Source organism: Lathyrus oleraceus, chromosome 7 (genome assembly GCF_024323335.1).
Source record: "Lathyrus oleraceus cultivar Zhongwan6 chromosome 7, CAAS_Psat_ZW6_1.0, whole genome shotgun sequence".
NCBI lineage: Eukaryota > Viridiplantae > Streptophyta > Magnoliopsida > Fabales > Fabaceae > Lathyrus > Lathyrus oleraceus.
The window spans coordinates 109924991-109931933 of record NC_066585.1 but is presented as its reverse complement, the minus strand read 5'-3'; the positions used below and the strand labels follow the sequence as shown (position 1 = coordinate 109931933).

The 6943-nt window shown below is 40.7% G+C and overlaps 1 pseudogene; it reads left to right on the top strand.

The window, feature by feature from the left end:
• The first annotated feature begins 6040 nt into the window (after window positions 1-6040).
• On the top strand, window positions 6041-6140 carry LOC127109226 (uncharacterized; annotated as a pseudogene).
• Window positions 6141-6943: the final 803 nt, after the last annotated feature.

The following is a 6943-nucleotide window of genomic DNA, read 5'->3' as shown; positions in this document are numbered from 1 at the left end:
GCATAAGGGATCTGGTCATTATAAATCTCATAGTCATCACAAATCTCATAGTCCTGGATGGATTCAGTGGATCTAGCAGGAGTGGGGGTTTCGTTCAGATTGTAGAGCCAGTTGTTGCGGTCATGAATACTAGTCCTAGGATCGGGTAAGGTAAATAGGCAAAGAACCTGGTTATTAATAATAAGCTCAAACTCATCAGATCCTAGGTTTGCTATAAACAAGGTGTTGAAGAGGAAGGGTATACTCATAGTAGTAATGCCACAAAAAGGGCTTAGGTCGAGAATCGACTGACGTAACCCGATAGCGTTACCAATCATGGTTATCAAACCGCCTATTCTAATGGGTGCTCGCTCATCTTGGATAAGGTGGTCTAAATTTGCTAGCATAAAGGTGGCACCGTTTACTGGATGGTTCTGAGAAGCACAGAATAGGATGAAGAGTTCATCACGTGAAACTGAAGTGCTGTCTGGCTTCTCTCCAAATAAGGTGTGGGTGAGGATCCCATGGAAGTAACGGAAGGCCGGGTTATGAATGTTTCCAGGGAGAAACTCATGGTCCTCGGGTTCATCATTTCCAGTCAAACTACCCCAAAAGTGTTCAAGTTCTCTATATTCAAAAAGTTCTTCCTGGCTTACTGTGAATGTGTCAAAGGAGGTAGGAAAACCCAATAGGTTTGTAAAGTCTCTAATATTAAATTGGTACTCCATGTTGAACATTCTGAACTGGATAAAACCTCTGCTAATTCCTTTTCCATGGCTGGGTAGATAGATTAATGAGCTAAGGAATTCTAGTGTGAGTCTCCGGTAGGTGGCGAAATGTCTTAGGATAGGGGATGTCTCCCATCCTATCTGATTCAGCAAATACAGGACACTTTCTCTTAGTCCAAGGGCAGTCATAGCCCAATCATCAGCATATAAACTAGGTAGCATCTCTCTAGTGGCTAGTTCGTCAAACTTTTGTTTCTGAGCCATTCCTCTGAATTTGATACCCATACGATCAATATGTCCCATCTGGTTAGTGTTAGCTAGAGAAAAGAAAACATGAGTTTTAGTTAGGATTTGGCCAAATGCCGAAAGAAGGAAAAAAGTTATTATTATTATTATTATTATTATTTTTTTTTTTGAATTAAAATAAATCAGGAATGAATACTAAACAGAAATTAAAAGAATAATTGAGGAAGAAATATGAAAATGATAATAATAGAATAAGAAAACAATAAAATAATTGTGGGTTGTCTCCCACTAAGCGCTTTGTTTAAATGTCGCAAGCTCGACAAAGAAACTGTTAAGTATAATCTATTGATCCTGGGGGCATTTCGTCTAAGTGTAGGATTTGCGAATCTTCGTTGGTTTCCGCATAGTGATAATGTTTTAGATGTTGCCCGTTTACAGTGAACGGTTCTGTGGATTTGCCTTTAATTTCTATCGCTCCACTGGGAAAGATGTTAGTGATATGAAAAGGACCTGACCATCTGGATCGTAGTTTTCCCGGGAATAGCTTTAGTCTAGAGTTAAATAAAAGGACTGTGTCGCCTTGCTTGAAGGTTTTCCTTGATATACGCTTGTCATGCCATTGTTTTGTTCTTTCTTTGTAGATTTTGGCATTTTCATAGGCGTCTCTTCTGAGTTCCTCTAATTCGTTTATGTCAAGGATTCTCTTTTCGCCGGCGGCCTTATAGTTTAAATTCAGATTTCTAATAGCCCAATAGGCCTTATGCTCTAACTCTACCGGGAGGTGACAGGATTTTCCATAAATGAGTTTAAATGGGGTCGTCCCTATGGGGGTTTTATAAGCAGTTCGGTATGCCCACAAAGCCTCTGGTAATTTTAATGACCAATCTTTCCTTGAAGTGGCGACTGTTTTCTCTAATATTTGTTTAATCTCTCTATTGGACACTTCCACTTGCCCACTGGTCTGAGGGTGGTAAGGTGTCGCTATCCTATGTCTCACGCCGTATTTAAACAATAGTTTTTCGAGTACCTTGGATATAAAGTGCGATCCACCATCACTGACTACTATTCTTGGGATGCCAAATCTCGGAAATATTATATTCTTAAAGAGTCTAGTTACTACTCGGGTGTCATTTGTTGGAGAAGCTATAGCTTCGATCCATTTTGAAACGTAGTCTACTGCCACGAGTATGTATTTGTTACCGAAAGAGGATGGAAAAGGTCCCATGAAGTCTATTCCCCACACGTCGAAAATCTCTACTTCCAAAATACCCTTTTGTGGCATCTCGTCACGTCTAGATATGTTTCCTGTGCGTTGACATCTGTCACATTCCTTAATAGCCGCATGTACGTCCTTCCATATAGTTGGCCAATAAAAGCCGGCTTGTAGGATTTTAGAGCAGGTCTTGGATGTACTTGTGTGTCCACCATAAGGAGCGGAGTGGCAGTGTTGGATTATATTTTCTACCTCTTCTTCGGGTATACATCGACGGAAGATACCGTCGGGGCCCCTTTTGAAAAGTAAGGGATCATCCCAGTAATAGTGTTTTATGTCGTAGAAGAATCGTTTCCTCTGCTGGTAAGATAAAGTAGGTGGAACTATTCTGGCAGCTAAATAATTGACGAGATCAGCGTACCATGGTGTGACAGATATAGCTAAGGTGGTTTCTACTGGCTTGTCAGAGTTATTCTCTTCCAAAGTAGCTATAAGTTTATCATACGAGAAATCATCATTAATTGATGTTCTTTCCGGTTCAAGGTTCTCAAGTCTAGAGAGGTGGTCTGCTACTACGTTTTCAGTTCCTTTCTTGTCTTTTATTTCTAAATCGAACTCTTGTAGCAACAAGATCCATCTTAGGAGTCTAGGTTTAGCATCCTTTTTTGTTAAGAGGTACTTGATAGCGGCGTGATCAGTGTAAACTATTATTTTGGCTCCGACCAAGTAGGAACGAAATTTATCTAGCGCAAATACCACTGCTAGGAGTTCTTTCTCGGTAGTGGCGTAATTCATCTGCGCTTCATCTAGGGTCCTACTTGCGTAATATATAACGTGAAGCTTTTTATCCTTTCGTTGTCCTAAAACAGCACCTACAGCATAATCGATGGCATCACACATTATTTCGAATGGTTCATTCCAGTCGGGTGTCTGCATTATGGGTGCGGAGATCAATGCTTGCTTAAGCGTTTGAAATGCTTTTAAACAGTTATCGTCGAATATGAATTCAACATCTTTCATCAATAGTCCGGTTAAAGGTTTAGTTATCTTAGAGAAGTCTTTGATGAATCGTCGGTAAAAACCGGCGTGTCCTAAAAAGCTTCGTACTTCTCTCACGGTTCTTGGGGGTTAAAGATTTTCGATTACCTCTATTTTGGCTTTGTCTACTTCAATTCCTCTGTTCGAGATGATGTGTCCTAAAACAATTCCTTCTTGTACCATAAAGTGGCACTTCTCCCAGTTAAGTACTAAGTTTACTTTTACACATCGCTCAAGAACTCTTTCTAGGTTTTCAAGGCATTCTTCAAAACTTTGTCCGTATACGGAAAAGTCATCCATAAATACTTCCATGATGTTTTCGAGAAAGTCGGCGAAAATTGCCATCATGCATCTTTGAAAAGTTGCAGGAGCATTACACAGGCCAAACGGCATTCGTCTATAAGCGAAGGTACCAAAAGGGCACGTGAACGTTGTCTTTTCTTGGTCATCAGGGTGAATTGGTATTTGAAAGAAGCCTGAATAACCGTCTAGATAACATAAATGTGAATGTTTTGCTAATCGTTCTAACATCTGGTCAATGAATGGTAAAGGGAAATGATCTTTTCGGGTTGCTTTGTTTAGTTTCCTATAGTCGATGCACATTCTCCATCCCGATTCGATTCGTTTAGTTATAGTTTCCCCTTTTTCGTTTTCAATAACGGTTATGCCTCCTTTCTTTGGTACTACGTGTACAGGACTAACCCATTTGCTATCAGATATAGGATATATAATGCCTGCTTCTAATAACTTGGTTATTTCCTTCTTTACTACCTCACTCAGGATCGGATTTAGTCTCCTCTGGTGTTCTCTAGAGGTTTTACAGTCTTCTTCTAGCATGATGCGGTGCATACAAATAGAAGGACTTATTCCTTTAAGATCGGTGATGTGGTAGCCTAGTGCGGTTGGATATTTTCTTAAGATATGTAGGAGTTTTTCTGTTTCGAGTCTTCCTAGGTCTGCATTGACTATCACAGGTCGTTCAAGTTTTGAGTCTAGGAATTCATATCTCAGATTTTTGGGAAGTGTTTTCAGGTCGAGGGTTGGTTTGTTAAGACATTGCGTAGGGTCCGGTGTTATTGCTAAACATTGGTTAGATTTGTCTTCTACAAGGTAGTCGGATGATTTGTCTTCTTCTAACTCTGCTTCTTTTATGCATTCATGGATGATATCCATGAAGTAACATGTATCTTCTATTGCAGGTGCTTTCAAGAATTGGGAAAGAATGAACTCAATTTTCTCTTCACCTACTTCGAAGGTGAGTCGTCCTCGTTTTACGTCTATGATTGCACCGGCAGTTGCTAAGAACGGTCTTCCCAGTATAATGGGTGTAATATCATATTCTCTAATGTCCATAATTGTAAAATCAGTTGGAATGTAGAATTGACCTATGCGTACGGGAACGTTTTCAAGAATTCCTACAGGATATTTTATGGAACAATCTGCTAGTTGCACAGACATTTTGGTTGGTCTTAATTCTCCCATTTCCAGTTTCTTACATATGGATAAAGGCATAACGCTAATTCCGGCTCCTAAATCGCATAAGGCTTTGTCGATGACAAATTTTCCTATGTGACAGGGTATAGAGAAACTACCCGGATCCTTGAGTTTAGGAGGCATGTTTTGGATTATAGCGCTACATTCGGCAGAGAGTGTAACGGTTTTGCTATCTTCAAGTTTCCTCTTATTAGAAAGAATTTCTTTTAAGAATTTAGCATATGAGGGCATCTGCGTAATAGCTTCGGTGAACGGAATTGTAACGTTTAATTGTTTAAGGAGATCAACAAATTTTCTAAATTGGCCCGCATCTTTGGTTTTAACAAGCCTTTGAGGGTAAGGGATAGGTGGTTTATAAGGTGGTGGAGGTACATAAGGTTCCTTCTTTTCTATGGTTTCCTTATTACTCTCTTCCTTTTCCTTAGGTTCACTTTCCTCAGTTGATTTTTTAGAGTTTTGGTTTTCTATCCTTGGATCAGACGGTCCTTCCACTTCCGTTCCACTTCTTAATATGATTGCATGAGCGTGGCTTCTCGGGTTAGGTTGGGGCTGTCCAGGGAATGTACCAGTTGGGGCAGCAGTAGGCACTTGTTGTTGAGCTACTTGTGATATTTGTGTTTCCAGCATTTTGTTATGGGTAGCCAGGGCATCTACTTTGCTTGTTAGTTGTTTAAGTTGTTCGCCAGTGTGTACATTCTGGTTTAAGAAATCTTTATTGGTTTGTTGTTGGGAAGCTATAAAGTTTTCCATCATGATTTCCAAGTTGGATTTCCTAGGGGCGTTATTGTTAGGCATGGATGGGTTCGGTTTCTGATATCCCGGAGGTATAGCTGGGGCTTGATTTGGAGATTGTCCAGGTGCGTACAAAGCATTATTACTCTTGTATGAAAAGTTTGGATGGTTCTTCCAATTTGAGTTATAGGTATGCGAGTAGGGGCTTCCTTGAGCGTAGTTTACTTGCCCTGCTTGGATTCCTGTTAAGAGTTGACAATCCGTAGGAGTGTGACCTTGGATTCCACAGACCTCGCAATTCTGAGTTATAGCAACCACGGCGGCTGGAGGTGATACATTTAAACTTTCAATTTTCTAGACCAAAGCATCCACTTTTGCATTGACGTGATCAAGGTTACTTATCTCGTACATGCCATTTTTCGTTTGAGGTTTTTCCACCATTGTTCGTTCGGTCCCCCACTGATAGTGGTTTTGGGCCATGCTCTCGATAAGCTGGTAAGCATCAGCATAAGGTTTGTTCATTAATGCACCACCTGCAGCGGCGTCTATTGTTAACCTTGTGTTGTACAAGAGACCATTATAAAATGTGTGAATTACTAACCAGTCTTCCAAACCATGGTGTGGGCAAAGTCTCATCATGTCTTTGTATCTTTCCCATGCTTCGAAAAGAGACTCGTTGTCTTTCTGTTTAAATCTGTTTATCTGGGCTCTTAACATAGCTGTTTTGCTTGGCGGAAAGTATCGGGCAAGAAAAACTTTCTTCAACTCGTTCCATGTGGTGACAGAGTTGGAAGGGAGAGACTGAAGCCATCTTCTAGCGCTATCTCTTAATGAGAAAGGAAAAAGACGAAGTCGAATTGCCTCTGAAGTGACACCATTAGCTTTAACAGTATCAGCGTATTGGACAAATATGGATAAATGAAGGTTTGGATCCTCGGTAGGATTTCCAGAGAATTGGTTCTGTTGCACTGCCTGCAACAGCGAAGGTTTAAGTTCGAAGTTGTTTGCTTCGATTGCGGGTGGAGCAATACTTGAATGCGGTTCATCTTGCGATGGGGCGGCGTAATCTCTAAGAGCACGAGCTGGTTCTGCCATCTCGGGTATCGAAGGAAAAATGTTTTTGAAATCAGGAAATTCTACAGGAGGGAGATTGTTTGCAACACGATATTCCCGAATTCGTCGTAGGACTCGGAGATATAGTTCGATATCGTTGATTCGTAAATAGAGCGGTTCGCCTTGTGAGCGAGTGCGTGGCATACAAATCAACGAAAGAAAGAATAGAAGAAAAAGAAACCTTAGTCTCTACAGCGTAACGGAAGAGTTACGATATCGATTAAATAAAAGTCCCCGGCAACGGCGCCAAAAACTTGATCGCTCGACTTCGTGAGTCGAATTTGGGGTACAAACTGCAAGTGCACAGTTCTATCGCGTAGTTTTAAAAGATATCGATCCCACAGGGACTTATGAATCGATATACCGTTATCTAAGGTTACTTCGTAAAGCTAAGGTGGAT